General features: G+C 34.2%; 1 pseudogene; it reads left to right on the top strand.

The window, feature by feature from the left end:
- The first annotated feature begins 15,340 nt into the window (after positions 1 to 15,340).
- Positions 15,341 to 18,828, top strand: LOC130993459 (uncharacterized; annotated as a pseudogene).
- Positions 18,829 to 19,237: the final 409 nt, after the last annotated feature.

Raw genomic sequence — 19,237 nt, forward strand, 5'->3', positions numbered from 1 at the left:
GATAATAGTAAAAATGGCTGTGATGATAAGCTCAAATCAAAGGCAGGCTCTTCCCTGGTGACTTAATGATTATTGTGCCAAAGGTGGAATGTGGAGAGTTGGCCCAATTATCATTAACTCCTCTGGCCCAATACTCTTCCCTAGCCCAATTCTGCTACCCGGCCCATTCCCAAACCCTAAGCCCACTGCCCTTCAGATTTACTCCCCTCATCCTCACTTACCTGCGCCGCTTCACCTTTTTCGCCGCCCGTCTCCTCGATCCCCACCTCCGACTTCAATGCTCCACCCTCCTTCCGAATGACCTCCACTCCTTTTTATCCCTGCTGCAAGTCTTTCAATTGCAAGGAAGTTTCACACACTGTTTGACTCAGAAGGCTCTGCTATTCCTTCTTGTAGTGTCGCCGGATTCCTGTTCGTGGTTTCCTGATTGGTGACTGTGGGTGTGAACTTCGCTTCGATTGAGTGCTTGTATCACCGGATTCCTGTCCATCGGTTTCCTGGTTTAGTGATACTTTGTGGGTGTGCAAGCCATCGGAATCCTGTCCATCGGATTCCTGCTGCTGGTGGCTGTGCAATCGGGATTGGGGTGCTGATCTGTTTCTCCTGTTCCCTTTTGAACCGTGATCATTGAGCTGCTGGAAGAGCCGATCTTACTGTGGGAAAAATCTGAGCCAAAGTGTCCCGAGGACACATTTTTCCCAAACTCGAGTTTCCTCTGATTTCTTGTTTCTCTCTTCCTTTTGGTCTCCTGTTGTTCCTTTTACTTGCTTGCTTTCTTCCTTGTTTGTGCAGAGCAGCGAAGTGGATCCAGAGCAGCGGAGTCGACGAGTGCCAGAGCAGAGGAGTCGACAAAGGCCAGCGCAGCGAAGTCGAGGGTCAGAGCAGCGAAGCCGAGTCTTCCAGAGCAGCAAAGTCGTTGTCTGCAGAGGAGAAGAAGAAGACGAAGATCCAAAGTACTTGAGTACGTGTGGGGAAGACAGGAGGTTCGGGAACCAAGTGATGAACCCTGGCTAGGCGAAGATACCCTACAAAAAATAAAACAGAAGAAGTGTTGTACGCCATTATTTTTTCATTAACATTAAATAGATCTTCTAAACTATATGAAAAGGGAAACTTTTTTTTTTAGAAAAGGAAACTTTTATAGCTAGTAAGAGAAATGAGTGATGGATATTGTCATATTGAGATATTCTTACTCGTGCTGTTGTGCACGAAAAAAAAATTCGCAATATTCAAAATACAGATCTTGTTCGTGACCTAAATCTAATAGTAATACTTAAATATATAATTAAAACAAAATAAAACTTTAACTTTCACATAGTGAAGCCCATATTAAATGAGTATAATAGAGGTAGATGCTTCATGGGCTCAGGCCCTAAGAGACTAAAAAATAAAAAATAAAAGAATGCTTAAAAGTCAAATTTCTCCCCCAACGTATTTTTCAGATCTTATCGAATATGATATTGTTGTGTTGGCACTTACGAGCAACCAAACAAGTATCCCCAACTATATAATATTTGAAATTGATAATTATAAAAGAGAAAAGAATAATTAGAGATGAAGCACTACCTACTTGAACATGTGGTATGCTGGTTAAACTTTCGTCTTGTGGGGCCACAAGCCACCCCATAAGATGGTCAGTTTGTGAGATGTCTCAGTGGAAGCACGTCTTCTTGGGTCCCACCAATATTTACTTATTTATTTTTCTTCTTCTTTTCCTTCATAATTCTTTTTTATCTACATCTACATGTATATAAGGCTATGACTTTTTGTTAAAAATATTTTCTTTGGAATTCTTGAGATGGGCCTAAAAAGAGATGATGATTACTAGTGCAGTTCGTGGGGGTGAAAAAGGTTGGATAAAAAGGCAATCGCAGTTATTAGCAAAAAGGATCATGAAACCTATGTAGAAAGTTTAATAAAGTAAAATATATGAATAGAAAGCGCTCTAAACAAGTCACTATAGTCTACAGACTACAACCAATTTCTTCTCTCTCTTAATCTTTTTCCTTTTTCTTCAACACGCAACTTTATGATTATGCATGCAATTATATATATATATAGGAATAGGAATGTGATCATATAGATCCCTATGCTTATAATAGATCCGTAGATCCAAATCTAGACCATACATTTATGACATGTTGCGCATCAAGATGGTGACACGTGGCAAGGAGTTTCCAAGCATTTCAAGGCAAAATATGGAGAGGGGTAAAATTGGAATGTAATTTTCGGATTTAATAATTAAAAATATATATTTTTTTTTAGATTTTCTCAAAATAGATATATTTTAGATGCATATAGTTTCCCACGAAGATGCACAAAGTTTTCACATGAAATGCATAACTTTGAACAGAAAAATGCATTTGATTTTTACAGTTTTGGTATTTTCACCACCCCACCCCGCACCACCCCCAACCCACCCCACCCCACCCCACACCCCCCAACCCTCCCCATTACCACCCCCCAAAATAGTCATGTTTCACATGCATATAAAATCAAGTGCATAAAGATTTTACATAAAAATGCATTAAATTATACAAAAAATGCATTTCATTTTAATAAATCTGGTATTTTCGCCACCCCACCCCTGCCCCACCCCCCACCCAATTTTTTTTTTTTTTAACTGATTTTCTGACCACGGACCCCCCACCCACCCCCACCCCCCACCCCAATTTTTTTTTTTTTCAAAACTGATTTTCTGATTGTTGAGTCGCTGACCCACCCACCCCCCCCCCCAAATTTTTTATTTTTATTTTTTTAAAAACTGATTTTCTGACCGCTAACCCCCCACCCACCCTCCAGCCCAAAAAAATTATATTTTTCCAAAAAATGTAATGCATTTTTGTGTGAAAGTATATGCATTTCTGTGCGAAAGTATATGCATGTAAAACATGTAATTTTTTTATGCATGTAAAAATCAGTTTTTCAAAAAAAAAAAAATTGGGGGGTGGGGGGTCAGTGGTAAGAAAATCAGTTTTTGAGAAAAAAAAAATTGGTGGGTGGGTGGGGGGTAGGGGTGGGTCAGTGGTCAGAAAATCGATTTTTAAAAAAACAAAAAAAAAAAACAAAAAATTTTGGGGGGGTGGGGGGGTGGGTGGGGTTCAGGGGTTCAGTGGTGTGGGGGGTGGGGTTGGGTTGGGGTGGGGTGAAATCTTATGCATTTTTATATGAAACTTTATGCATTTTTATATGAAAGTTCATGCATTCTCATATGAAACTTTATGCATCTAAAATATATCTATTTTGATAAAATTTATTTATTTTTTTTAAATTTCGAAAATTACATTCCAATTTTACCCCTCTCCAGATTTTGCCTTGAAATGCCTTGCCACGTGTCACCATCTTGATGCGCCACATGTCATAAATGTGTGGTCTAGATTTGGATCTACGGATCTATTATAAGCATAGGAATCCACATGAACCCAACCATATATATATATGTATATATAAAAGAAACGGTTATGTTGACTAAATTTGCAATAGCATTCAGACAAGCCGACAGTTATAGAAGGCAATCCTCCACAAATTATAGAATTATTAACCGTGACGATCGAATAAAGAATTACAATCAAACTGAAGGTATAAACTTCCTTGCCTTAAAAGGTTTGCAATTGACGCCTTGAACTGGATATCATGTATTTCAAGTCAAATTGATTGGTTTAATGAATCTTTATATATATAAAAAGCAAAGTAAATGTAAATAAATTCAATTAGAAGGGTATAATTGGAATTTGAATGACAAATTATAAAACTAATTCAGCAACAATCGTGGAGTTATGGTTATGGAAACCGCATCATCAATTTTTTTCTTTCTTAATGATATACTATTGGTATCAAATTGTTTTTAACTTTTTAGGATTATTATATCTCTAAACAAACTTAATCAATAACTTGAATTATAATGTTAAAAATAAAAATATAAATATAAAATAAATAATTATATCAACTAAATAAATGTTATTTTATTTAATTTATATATTGCGGGATTTCATCTTGAATTATAGATGCATCTTAAATGAAAGAATGTGGAAAATCATTTAATTTACTATGTATTGAATCTGAAATAAATAAATTCATCAACAAAATAAATGTTTTCTATATTATTTTACTTATGATATTTTGATTATTATATTATGCATTAGATTTATTTAATGTATAAAATTTATTAATAAAACAAAATTACAAAATATAGTTTAATTTTTTATAATAATGTATCTATATATGGTTCTTATTTTATTTTACATTATTATTTTAAATATATAATCAGTGTGCATTGCATAAGTGTTATATTAATATATATTAATACAATATTATTGAATTGAATTTGTTATGATTCAACATATTATTTGAATGAAATAACTTTTTATTTTTTTATTTTTCCTTATATATATATATATATATATATATATATATATTACTTGATTTGACTATTAATTATAATTTTGTATTTGAAAGTAGTTGTTAATATGGTTTATATCATTAGCAACTTATCATATAAGTGATACTATATCTATATATAAACAAATATTATATTTTTGCATAAATTACGTTGGTTATATTAAAATATTAGATCAAGTTGCAAATAATAAATTTGATATTAAAAGTAATTTTTTTAGATTATACTGATAATTACTCTCTACGCCCACAAAAACAGTCTATTTTTGTCATTATAGGACGTCCACAAAAATTAGTCTCAATATATTTTCGAAAGTTTGCACTCACAATATAATTAATTATCATTATTTATACTACTTTCTAAGTGTGATCCTTTATTCATTCACAATACACTACCATTTTTACTAAAATTTATATCATCTTTTTTCTAGGAGTATTTTTTATGAACGAAGAAAATATAAAATATATACACAATTTATGCGAGTCTAAGATCACAATCACCGCGCATAGCGCGGGAGATACACTAATTGAGATAAAGCGTAAGGGGACGTTTACTTTAACATGATTGAGTATTTTATCTTAAAAAATAAGATTTTTTCAACCATAATTTATAATAGAATATAAATCAAACAAAACTAATTTAAATGATATAAATAATTAAGGACTTTCGGACATCTCAAACTTTAAATATTTCAAAGTAAACAAAAAATTGACTTAAAAAAAATAAACAAGTGATTATTCTTACTATTTTTATCTACGAAAGTTAATCTACCAAAATAAATGTCCCTAAATAAAAATGAATATAGATAAAATAAACAATAAATGAAGCAAAACAGTGACTTAGTTAGACAAGCAACACAGATATAACTATACTCCTAGATAAATACTTATCATTTACTTGGTTAAAAAACCAATACCTAAGATCAACTATAACGGGTCACCTAAGAAGGAACAAAATAGTAGTAATAGAAAATGTGTTAGCATAGTGGTTTGGTCTAATAATAGATAGTTAATGTCCATGGTATAAAGTTCTGGGTTTGAGTTCATTATCCTCCGATATTTAAATTTTTTTATTTACTTTAATTTATTAAAAAATATGTAATTACAAAGTCACGAGAAAAATATAACCCAACACATTATCTACCCCTGTGGTCATCATGAACTTTTTATTCTTATTGTGCATGTGGCATTTTTTGAATAATTTTTCAGATTTTTTGTAAATAAAATTTAATTATAGTAATTTTTTGTATGAAAAAATATTAAAATAATATACAAATTCTTATTAAATATTGATTAACTTCACAATGGAGAAGCTTATAGGACTCTTCAAGATGAGTACTGGATTGAAAACATTTTGAAGAAATTTGCCACTCACAGTTAAATATGTAGGTTGAGTTGGTGTTACTAATAGGAGTAGAAATTACATTAGGTTGTGGGTTATTTATGTGTATGAGAGATAAATAAATATTTTATTAAAAAATAAATTAGATTGAATTTGAATAAATGTCAGGACAGTAAATAATCTAAGTTCATGTGTCCTTCAAATGATACGATAACGTACGTGTAATTTTTTAAAAAATCAGACTTAATCGATCGTAATGTGATCCAATCTATTTTAGGACACTAAATTCTTTTTTATTTTATTTTTTAAGAAAAAACTTAGAGCACTAATTCTCAAACAAACAAGCAATTACATTTTCTACAATTTAATATATATATATATATATATATATATATATATATAGGGAGAGGTTCAAATAAAAACCACTAATAAAATAAGAACGGAGAACCATTTTAAGCCATTCGATCATCAAGATCTACGGTGGATGCATCATCTTGGTGGATGGATGCAGGTGCTGGGTTCGAATCCTGAAGGGAGCAAAAAAATTATTTTTTTCGGATGCATTAAATTTAATAGCGGATGCATTAATTTGTATAGCAGATGCAGTAATTTTATTGGTTCTTATGTTCTCACGATAATTGTGGTTCTCACTATAACCGCACCCTATATATATATATATATATATATATATATATATATATATATATAGGGTTGGGTTCATGTGGATCCCTATGCTTATAATAGATCCGTAGATCCAAATTTAGACCACACATTTATGACATGTGGCGCATCAAGATGGTGACACGTGGCAAGGCATTTCAAGGCAAAATCTGGAGAGGAGTAAAATTGGAATGTAATTTTCGAATTAAAAAAAAATAGATTTTCTCAAAATATGTATATTTTAGATGCATAAAGTTTCATACGAGAATGCATGAACTTTCATATAAAAATGCATAAAGTTTCATATAAAAATGCATAAGATTTCACCCCACCCCCCACACCCCTGAACCCCACCCCACCCACCCCCTACCCCCCCCCCCCAATTTTTTTTTAAACTGATTTTCTGACCACTGACCCACCCCTACCCCCCCACCCACCCACCCACCAATTTTTTTTTTATTATTTTTTTATTTTCTCAAAAACTGATTTTCTTACCACTGACCCCCCACTCACCCACCCCCCACCCCACCCCCCAATTTTTTTTTTCAAAAATTGATTTTTACATGCATAAAAAATTACATGTTTTACATGCATATACTTTCGCACATAAATGCATATACTTTCGCACAGAAATGCATATACTTTCACACAAAAATGCATATACTTTCACACAAAAATGCATTACATTTTTTGAAAAAATATAATTTTTTTGGGCTGGAGGGTGGGTGGGGGGTTAACGGTCAGAAAATCAGTTTTTAAAAAAATAAAAAATACAAAAAAATTTGGGGGGATGGGTGGGTGGGGGGTGCGGGGGGGGGGGGGTGGGTGGGTCAGCGACTCAACAATCAGAAAATCAGTTTTGAAAAAAAAAATGGTGGGGGGGGTGGGGGGTCAGTGGTCAGAAAATCAATTTTAAAAAAAAAAAAAAATTGGGTGGGGGGTGGGGTGGGGGTTGGGGGGTGGGGCAGGGGTGGGGTGGCGAAAATACCAGATTTATTAAAATAAAATGCATTTTTTGTATAATTTAATGTATTTTTATGTAAAATCTTTATGCACTTTTGTTTGATTTTATATGCATGTGAAACATGACTATTTTGGGGGGTGGATAATGGGGAGGGTTGGGGGGTGGTGTGGGGTGGGTTGGGGGGTGGTGCGGGGTGGGGTGGTGAAAATACCAAAACTGTAAAAATCAAATGCAATTTTCTGTTCAAAGTTATGCATTTCATGTGAAAACTTTATGCATCTTCGTGGGAAACTATATGCATCTAAAATATATCTATATTGAGAAAATCTAAAAAATATATATATATTTTTTTAATTATTAAATCCGAAAATTACATTCCAATTTTACCCCTCTCCATATTTTACCTTGAAATGCTTGGAAACTCCTTGCCACGTGTCACCATCTTGATACGCCACATGTCATAAATGTGTGGTTTAGATTTGGATCTACGGATCTATTATAAGCATAGGGATCTATATGATCCCATTCCTATATATATATATATATATATATATATATATATATATATATATATATTTATTTTCCTGACAAGAAAGAGTCAGCCTTTATAATACTCCAAATAAAAAGGAGGAGAGACTGCTTAAAGCACAGAATAAGGAAAATACGATATTTCGACTTATTAAGATGTTAATATATAGTGAGAATGTGAGATATATATGTCAAGATCATATATAAGATTATGAGGAAGAAATTATTAATGCCTCCAATCAATTTCAAATATATAATATATAAACTGAATGATACCGTAATCAATCTAGCTATATGTTTATACGAATCCATGTCAAAGGAAAAATTAATAGAAATGAAACTGTTAAAAGCATAAGTGTTTCTGAAAATGCAACAAAAAATGATGTCATTGTCGTTATATTATACTCCATCCGTTGCAGGAATCTTAACATGTTTGGTTTTGGCACGAGAATTAAGGAGTTGTAAATTAGTGTTTTAAGTATGTAGGTAATAAAGTATAAAAGTGATAAATTAGGAGAAAGAATGTAATAAAATAGGAGAAATAAAGTAATAAAGTGATAAAATAGAAGAGAAAATGTGATAAAGTAAGAGAAAATATAATAATTATTACTATATTTAGAAACGTGTTAAGATTCGTGGGACGGAGGCAGTAATTCTCTAATATTTACAATTGTGCACGATGTTCATAAATGATTAAAAATGAGGTCATTCTAGATGAGAATGATTTAGAAAGAAAAGTTAAGAAGAAGAAAAAAAAAGGTGAAAGAGAATGGAGAGGGGGAAGTTGTGATATCTTTATCAAAGGGGGAAAGGGATAATGTGGAGAGGGAACCACCCGTGCAAAAGTTGTTAAACTAAGGGAAAGTATTGAGGAAAAAGTGTACGTCATTTTCTATCACACGAGGCCTAAACCCTAAAGCGCCCTCTCTCTGTAGATGGCACCAAATCCCACGCGTGAATGCCTTTGACTAAAGAGCAGTGTTAATTGGACAAAATTTGTTTGAATAAAAAAAGTTATTTAAAAAAAATATATATTTATTTAAATTTTTTTGTTCAATGTTGAAAAGAATGTAGTTAGTTTTATTATTTTGTCCATATTGTAGTTTTTTTTTAAAAAAAATCAACAATTATTTGATTTTTTTTGTAGTTTTTATACTTTAAGAAAAAAAAAGTTATTTAAAATTTATAAAAAAAATATATTACAATATGAAGAAAACAATAAAATTAGCTAAAAAAAATTTGAATCAAAATTTTTAAATAAATTTATTTATAAAATATTTAACTACTCCCTCCGTCCACGAAATGAGTACCCATTTGTGGACGACACAGGTTTTAAGAAATGTATGGAGTGTAGTGTAAATAGTTTAAGGGTCCCACTTTTTGAGTGTATTAATTAAAGAGATGTGTGAGGTACATTTGCTAAAAAGGGAAATGAGTACTCATTTCGTGGACGGAGAAAGTATATTTTATCCAAAAGCATTATTGTTGACGAAAAGCCCCCTCCTCCCTCTTATAATCATATGAAGTTTCCAAGCTCACATCGAATACAGATATTTCCTAATTACATAAACCAAATTTATTGCTCCATGTTTTGTCCATTATGCCCCCCATTTTGTCCATGTTTTACATTTAATTTCTTCCTTGTTTTGAAAGTTAGACCTAATATGTTATTCGCTCAATATTTCATTTCAAAGTGTTCCGGATACATAGTTATCCTTCATAATTACTTCCTTTTACTTTTCTTTTTTTTACATAATTACTTATTATGATTATGTGGTTTATAATTTGAAATTAGCATACTATATTAAATTAGTGATCAAATACAATCGTATGCCCATAATTTGAATTAGTGATAATTTTAAACCAAATTTGAGTTAAAATATCATTCAAACCTCATAAATCGACCTAATGATGATTTTAGTCCATTAGAGATCATAGCATCTGAAAGTCCAATAAGTAGTTCAATTTTACGGGCTGTAGATATGGACGTCAATAGGTAGATTTTATCCGGACTGATATGAAATTGTTAATTACTCGTTGAACTACCAAGTAACGGTTTCAGTTTTGATTCTAAATCCGATTCGCTCAGATTCAAAACCTGATCGATCCAGACCCGATCCAACCCGCTTGTTTCAGTTATCTACGTAGCACTGAATCAAGAAAGAATCAGGATAATTGCATATTACCTTTTCCTGACATTTTTTCTTCACGAAGAGAATTCCAAAAATAAGTCTACACTAGCGTTTCTTGATCAAGTTTGGACTATGATATATATACAAATACTAGTATGTAGTATATTATGGACCACACATTTTGTCCATGCGGCGCACCAAAAACGTGACACGTGGCAGAGGGCTTCCAAGGTCATCCAAGGTAAAATACACGTGATAGAGTTTTAACTGTTAAACCCCACTTTTGAAAGCCGAAATCTCATCAACACATAAATAGTAACCGTCCGGATTAGCCTAATTGGGAGTGGGCTTAGAGTTGCATATTTTAAAGTGGTGGAAAGTTTTATGTACTCTAAAATCGATTTCTTGAATTCCTTCTTGTTGCTTTATCTCCTCTCGCTTTCTTTGTTAACTTAAATTCTCTCGGTTTCTTCCGATTTAATGCCATAATTTATTTAGATGTTTACTATAAATGCAAACTACATCGCTTTAATATGCTGAAATCGATGTTGTTTTAGTAATCAACCAATTTAAACATATACTCCATTCATCCCTTAAATATTTTCCTAAGGAAGGTGACACAGGTTTTAACGAAAGTTGTGTATTTGATGAGTGAAAAATGAGTCCCGCAAAAAGTGAAGATTATAACAGTAATATTAGAAATTGTTTACAAAAATAGGTTAAAAAGATGCTTTGAGGACAAAGTAAAATAGAAAGAAAGAAAGATGTTTGAGGAACGAATGGAGTATAATTTTAGACGGTCATTTGAGCATAAAGTTTGATCGAAAAATGATCGAGTATGCATAATTAGAAAATATAATAATTAAGTAATTTAATACTCCATCTATCCCACAAAACATGACTCATTTTTTTCCAACACGAAAATTAAGAATAAATATGTAAATTAGATAAAAATGATAGAGTTCACAACTTTTTAAAAGTTAAATATTGTTCATTATATAAATGAGTTATTTTAGTCGAACATGAGTCATGTTTAATAGGACAAAAAGAATATAAATTTTAAAAGTTAATTTGTAAAATAAAAAAAAATGTTAAAAATTGAATAATGTAGGTGCAATTAGTTTTTATTTTTATGAGTTTGACATAAAGCAACCAAACCAATACCCAATATCACGAAGGTCACGTGACATGGAAATTAAAATTGTAACGGGGTGGGCGCACTCAACCAAACATACGCCACATTAACTGCGCACCCTCCTCCACCTGGCGTCAGTTTTGCCATTAATAGCCAATTCATATTCTTATCCTGCGCGGCGCCGTAATATGGCACCATAAAATACCAAGACGCTAGGAGGGCCATTTTGTCAAATTTCGATTCTTTTTTTTTTTGCTTTTCGAACCTCGCACTATCCACAAAGCACCGTAAAGCCCCATATCCTAATTAGTTCTCTAATCTTTATTCGACCCCACCAACTCGCATAATTACAAAATAACAGCCACATAAAGAGAACCTTACCATCTTTACTTTGATTAAATTTAAATACATGAATAAATAAATGCTACTCTCCCACCCTTTTCCTCAAACCATAAAATATCACACGCACCACATGCACAAACGTAATTTTTTTTATTAAAAATATGCCTTGTTGGGTGGAATGCAGATGTTAATTGGAAGTCACCTTGACCAGTTATTTTGAGTTTGGTTTAGCGGTGATGTGAGAATTTTTAAGATTAAATTTTTTAAGTTTGAAATGTGATTTTTTACAAATTTTTTATATGCTGAGCTGATCTTACTTAGTTTTTTAAATGTGACTTAATTCATTACACATCTTAAAAAAAAGTAGTATTTTATGCGTAAGTGAAAAAAATTAAAAAGTGAATAAAGAGCAAAATTTTTGTAGGTGGGAACGTCCAAAAAAAAAAAAAATCTCAAAATAAATGAGACGGAAAGATTATAAGTAATCTTCGTTTTTTTTCTAAAGATGGTAAATACCAAAGAATTAACATTTGATCTGTTTTTTCTAAGATGGTAAATACCAAAGAATTAACATTTAATATTCAAGTGGAATTGAGATCTTACCAATCAAGAGTTTAAATGTTTAATGGATTAGTACCTAAATTCAAATGTAACGACTCTGAGTAATCATCTACAACTCAAGTCTTTTTTTAATTAAAATTTAAATATAAAAAATTATCTTACCTTTTTTAAAATAAAAAAATTGTTACACTCAAAGAAAAAAAAACACACTCACACTCTAATTTTGTAGGTGACTCGAACCCTCAATCTATTGATTAGAGGAGAAGCCCAGCTTACTTATGTTTTTTTTGTTTTTATTAAACGTCATATCACGTATTTGCATAACATACCAATACATATAGGATATGATAAGATAAGTCTAAAATAAGACTATATATATGAAGCTCAAATTTTAGGCATGGTGAAATCTCATATTGGAAATTTATCTCGAACTTAATTTGTGCTTTAAACCTAACGATATATAAGAGGAGTTCAGTTTGATGGATGAAATAGATAAGATTGTTATGATTAGAGGGGTGATGAAATAATTCACCCAATTTTGGGGATAAACAATCACTCATTTGGACGATTAGATGCGGACTGAATTATTAATCACGGACAATCATGCAAACCAAACACTTGATAAGGCGAATTATTTTATCAATAATCCCTTATCACTCAAATCATACGCCTCCTTAATATAAAACAAACGCAAAAAATAGGATTATCTATAAAAGGGGTCATAGCCATATACACGAACTTTGAAAAAAAAAATTGTAATTTTCACCTGAACTTTCAATTAAGTCAAAAAACATATGAATTTGTATTTTAGTTGCAATTTTCATTTAAGTTTAATTTTCGACGAAATGATAGCTTAGTTGGTAGTCAAAATTAAGTCAAATATATTAATTTTTGCCTCCTTAGACCTCTAGGCTTCTAAATACTCATCATTATAAGAAATTAGACCAACATCAGGATGAACTTCCAACTGTCAACTAAGCTCTAATTTCGCCGGAAATCAAATTCAAGTGAAAATTATAACTAAAATATAAATTTATGTATTTTTTTTATTTAATTAAAAGCTTCAGATGAAATTACAATCTTTTTTCAAAATTCGTATATTTTTGTACCATAATTCCTTCGTAAGAATATAAATAAGCAAAATGGTAGAAAATGATTAAAGGTACTTTTTATGTCTCACTTCCACTATATTACTCTTTTTGTTTCACTTCAATAGTTTTACTTTCATATTTGACTTGCCATCTAAAATGGTTTATTTTATTTTAGGACGCTTAACAAGTAACCAATATATTCAACATAACTCATAAATTACAAAGTATGCCATCAAAAAATTACTCTATGTGTTATCTCTTACTCAATTTGATATATAAATACTCTCAAAAAGTCATTTATCTAATAAACTTTACTATAAACAATTTACTTTATACATAAATCACCTACACTTTAATACTTGTGCTCAAAAGAAACAAAACATTTTAGATGGAACAAATGGAGTACCTTTTTATTTGGACTGTTCCACTTAAAATGTTTTATTTCATTTCTTGACACTCAACATATAACATTATCTAGACGGCCTAACAAACACCTATAATTATCACTCATAAATTATATTCCCTCCATTCCTCAAACAACTTTTTGAGGGAGTGTGACACAAATTTTAATAAAAGTTTGTTGTGTATTTGAAGAGTGAAGAATGAGTCTCATAAAAAGTAAAAATTGTAAGGATAAAAATTAATAGAATTGTTTTTAAAGTTAAATTAAAAATATATTTTAAGGACATACCGAAAAAAAAGAAAAAGAACAAGATGTTTTAACTTTTAAAGGACATGAGGAAGTGCTATATAATACTCCATGTTAAAAGAGAACTATTCTTTACATTCTCATTTCTGGTATTGCTCGTCATATTGGTAATCCTATTATTATTGATAGGATTTCTGCTAATGCTGTTGTTGGTCAGTTTACTCGTATTTTGGTTGAGGATGGATGTATCTGCTGATGTGCCTGATATTCTAGATGTCAAGCGTGGGGATATTATTTTTGCTATCGAGTTTGGTTATGAAAATCTACCGTATTTCTGTCGATCGTGCAATATTGTTGGCCATGCTACTAGCACTTGCAAGAGCTCTAATCCTGAGACGGATGACACCAAGGATCCTTCAGTCGAGGGCGCTAAAGGGAAGCCTTCCTTGTCTTCTAGAGATGGTTGGCGTCGTGTCTCGGCTCGGAAGGCTGCTAGTCCCCCAGACACGAACGCTCAAGCCGGTCACGTCAACATGATGATTGTCCCTATTGAGGAAGATATCCCCGTTACTACCACTGCCACCCCATCTCTTTGGGATGACGGAGATGGATGTCCTCCCATCTCATGCGAGGACTGCGAGGAACAACACCTATCCGATAGTTAATTGCCGGTCGGGGTCTCAGCCTACAGATATTGCTCAGCACAATTCATTTTCTACTCTTTCTAGTCTAGAGAGAGTGGATATTATGGACAAGCTGGCCTTTGTTGTCAAAGATATGGACCCACCCCGATAGCCGACGGCTACTAATTCTACTGTGCCTGATACGCAGATTGATATTGTCACCCCGACGCACTGTAGCAGTCCAGATCTGGCTCTTGTGACGCTAGGAAAGGTGATGATGCAGACCCCCCCATAACTCGAGGCCGAGGGCGTCCGAAGGGTGCTACCAAGAAAGGGAAGTTTCTGATGTCTCCATAAAGCACCGACTTCGGCGTATAATCAAGAATGGTATGTCTTCGGATATGAGTACGATCCAAAAAGCAACAGGCCGTGTTGTTCGTGCCGTTTTGCAGGGCGCAGTTCTCGACACTTCGTTGCCTGTGGAGTTCTTGAAGTGCAACATGCTCAGACTAGAGGTGCGATTCTGCAAAATTTTGTGATTCATTCTTCTTCCGACGCAGCTCGATCTATGTCGGCCGTGGTTTCTAAAAGATGGGGAGATATGTTGGACAACGAAGACTCTTTGGACGAGGACGACCCTCTAAAAATCTTCTCTTAGTCTTGGCTTGTTTGTTTTCAGTTACCCGTGGTTTCTTACGGGTGCTTGATTTTATTTTGGCTTTGGATGGATTTTTTTTTCTTAATAAAATTTTTATTTCAGCTTTACATTCTCATTTCTCTCCTTTACTTGATTTAATATAAAATATCTTCAAATATATTTTATCTTTTCTAAAATAGACAACGCAAGTTTATGATTTCAATTTTATTATAGACAACGTAATTTATGGTTAAATCACCTTTACATTAATATGATATGGTGAAAAAAAAGCAGACGAGACGGAGGGAGTAATTGTTTATAAAGTCGCCGTTTCTTGGTTTGTTTGTGTTTGTGTCTGAGCCTCTTGAAATATGCCATGTGATCTTGCTTTGCTTCACACCCCTCTCTTTGATTGACTTCCGACGAAACCCACCGGGGTCCAGCATCAACGCGCTTTCAAATCGCCGGAATCTGACGTCTCGCCGTCGAGACGCCTGAGAATTACCATGACCAGCGTACACAACAGCGTCGAAACAGTAAATGCTGCTGCGACTGCAATTGTTACCGCTGAAAGCAGAGTTCAACCATCCACGGTTCAGGTGTGTCATGTGTGTCTTTTGTGTTCTCAATCGCTTCAACTGCTCACTGAATTGTCTTGGTGTGTGATTCTCGGATTCGATTTTTTTGTTGTTGATTTTTCCCTTTTGTTGATCGACAATTTGGTTGCTAAAGCTTCGTCGTGATGTTCTTCTATAATTAGATTTGATGGTATTTTTAATCTTTTAGATCGAATGATATGTAAATTGAATCTTTTTTGATATAATGATGGAGATTACTTTTGTTGTAGTAGCAAAGTTTGCGCTATAATTGGAAGAAATCTAACTCTAAAAAGGAGGATAGAGGATATAGGCTTTCTCCCTCGAGTTAAAGAGTAAAGTGGCAGCTAAATTTGACCTTAATTTGAAAATTACAAATAGTGGTTGTATTTTCAGAAATTTCTACATATGTCTTTGAGCTGTGAATTATGTGTGACTGATGTCCATGATACTCCATAACGATACCATCAATAAATGTTAGAAATTTTATCAGAGAGATCGGACGGCGGGTTTTCCCTCACAAAATCTTGCAGAACTCAGATTGGAAAGACTTGTGATTTGGTATTGTAATGCATCATTTCCCTATACTTCTCCAGCTCAATAGCTATTGAAATGTACTTCTTTGTGACTCGAAATAAACTCAGTTCATGGTCTCTTGAAGCACAAGGGTTGCCCAACTTCTGGAAGGTTCTTTACATGGAAAACTCTTGAAGAATTATTATAGGGATCGGAGCCGAGGAACAATTTTAGCCTGCTTTTTGATATGATGTCTTAATTTAATCATCTTCTCATGGACACCACAGCCTTTTTGTGCCAAACAGCAAGGTGAAGGTATCTTATAGATCAACCTGGCTAGAGAAAAATAATAGTACAAGAATGGAGAGATAAGGGTGTCTGAAGGATTTTCTACAATGTACAAGGTAAAAGAGCATATGTCAGACTTGAGTCATTCTCGGAAGGTGCATCTCCCGGAGAATGTCCCTTAGGGAGGTCAAAGCATGGCATTGAAGAGAGAATCTGGAGAAATATAGATAGCCAAATAACGAGCTACTGAATATGTGAAGTTTCATGCAGGCATTCTACATTGAAAATGGTAACAAATGGCGAGTGGGGAGATGGACATAGCAGGTGCACCTTGGAAAAGTTGGAAGACAGCTTCAGTGTATGAATTACTCTTAAGGAAAGCAGACTGGGAAGCAACAAAGTTTTATAATAATGCTAACAATTTAGTTTTTCCTCTGTTGCTTACACTGGAGGAATTAGTTAAGATTTCAAAATCTTGATTTTCTTTAATATTTACTCTTTTGTGGCTGTAATTGTTTTGTGTTAGTAGCTTTGTTTTATTTTCAGAGTTTCAATAGTTGTTGATGTTTCTATTGGCATGGTTTATATCTTTTTCCAACTACTCTTTTTTTAGCTACTAAAAAGTTGAAAAATAGCAGATGCAATAACTGATCATGCTTGCATTTGTTTGACTTCAGAAAAGAAGATGGGGAAGTTGTTGGAGCATCTACTGGTGTTTTGGTTCTTACAAACATAGCAAACGAATTGGTCATGCTGTTCTTGTTTCTGAACCAGCTGCACCCGGGGTTGCAGCTCCTGTTTCATGAAAGTTGGAGCCGCCCTTCCACCCTTGTAATGCCCTTCATAGCTCCTCCCTCTTCTCCTGCTTCCTTTCTGCAATCGGACCCCCCCTCTGCCACTCAGTCACCAGCTGGTTTACTGTCGCTTGCGTCCCTTTCAGTTCATGCTCACTCTACTGGTGGAACTGCACCGATGTTTTCGATCGGTCCTTATGCTCATGAGACTCAATTAGTATCACCGCCTGTGTTTTCTACCTTCACCACTGAACCATCAACTGCCTGTTTTACTCCACCTCCCGAATCAGTACAAATGACAACACCTTCTTCACCAGAAGTTCCCTTTGCCCAGCTTTTATCATCATCACTTGCACGAAATCGAAGAAACAGTGGCACCAACCTGAAATACAACTTGTCCCAGTATGAATTCCAACCTTATCAGTATCCAGGAAGCCCTGGTGGTCATGTTAAGTCACCAGGCTCAGCAATGTCCACTTCTGGAACCTCATCGCCCTTCCCTGATAAACGGCCTATTATGGAATTTCGGGTGGGGGAAGCTCCCAAATTTCTGGGCTATGAACACTTTCCAAATTATAAGTGGGATTCAAGAGTTGGTTCTGGGTCGTTAACCCCGAATGGTTGGGGCTCGAGGCTAGGCTCTGGAGCTTTGACGCCTAATGGTGGGGAACCTTCATCACGAGATGGCAACCTTCTGGAGAACCAAATCTACGAAGTGGCCTCACTTGCCAACTCAGACCATAAATCTCAAAATGATGATCTTATAGTTGATCATAGAGTCTCCTTTGAACTGTTCGGTGAAGACATTCCTACTTGTGTCGTGAGGGAGCCAGCCCTGTCTCATAGAAATGCATCAGCAGATCTACAAGAGGCAGCAGCAGATGAAACAAATAAGAAGGTTTCAGAAACCAAGAATGCAGATAGTTTCAGAGAACAGTTGAATAGGGATACTGCAAATGAAGTTCCCAGGGGTGCCTCCAGAAGGGGAAGGAGAGGATTTCCATCAGAAACAGCGTACTATCTCACTGGGTTCAAGCAAAGAGTTCAACTTTAACAATCCAAAAGGAGAAGTGTCGGAGAAATCCGCTGTCGACTGTGAGTGGTGGACCAGTGAGGAAGTTGTAAGGGAGGAAACAGGCCCTCGGAATAGCTGGAGTTTCTTCCCGATGCTACAATCAGGGGCCAGCTGACAGCAAGCATTGTAAATCTCTAAATGAAGGTGAGAAACTTGAAACTTATCGTTATACAAGCATAAAAACGTCGATGTAGTTTTGGTGTGTAGATTTTGCAAGCTTGTTGGGTTAGCCTTGTAAATGGATTCCAGTACCTTGCACCGAGAAGAAGGTATCTGTGGAGACCCTAATTATGCCTGGTAGAGTAAGAGTGATATCAAGATTTTTCCTTGTATTTCCAGAATTTTAGGTGTATACTATGAAAAATATTTTCATGTATAGGTGTCATGATTATTTGACTTGTATTATGGAAACAAGCTCTCTTTGCTTGATTCTCTCGGCTTTGGACAGAACAGATATTGTTGTAACTCAATCTGCTTCAACAAACCTGTCCCTTTAAACATCCAACTATCTTTATTACTATTTTTTATCTCCATTGCATAAGATGTTTAATCTACACACTTGTTTTTACCTGCTGCAGAAACATGTTCTTTTCATCCCCAAAGATGTTGCAGAAACATATGGTGCTAAATATTGTACTGTTTGTGCAGCAGTTAGCAACTAAGGAATTAATATCTTGTGAGAGCGTAGTAGAAGATTTTGATATCACAGATGTGAGAGCTTTACCAGATTTGAGTTGTACATTTACAGTCATTCATAAGTGATCCTTCTGCTTATTTTTCTTTAGGAGATGCGACTTAAGTCGACTTGTCACGTTAGCATGGCCTTATATTATTACGGCTGACTTTAGGTGTAATTATTGCTTCTTTAATTTCAAATTGTTGCTCTCTATTGGAGAAAATTACTAGCAT

Source organism: Salvia miltiorrhiza, chromosome 7 (assembly GCF_028751815.1).
Source record: "Salvia miltiorrhiza cultivar Shanhuang (shh) chromosome 7, IMPLAD_Smil_shh, whole genome shotgun sequence".
In the NCBI taxonomy this organism is placed as follows: domain Eukaryota; kingdom Viridiplantae; phylum Streptophyta; class Magnoliopsida; order Lamiales; family Lamiaceae; genus Salvia; species Salvia miltiorrhiza.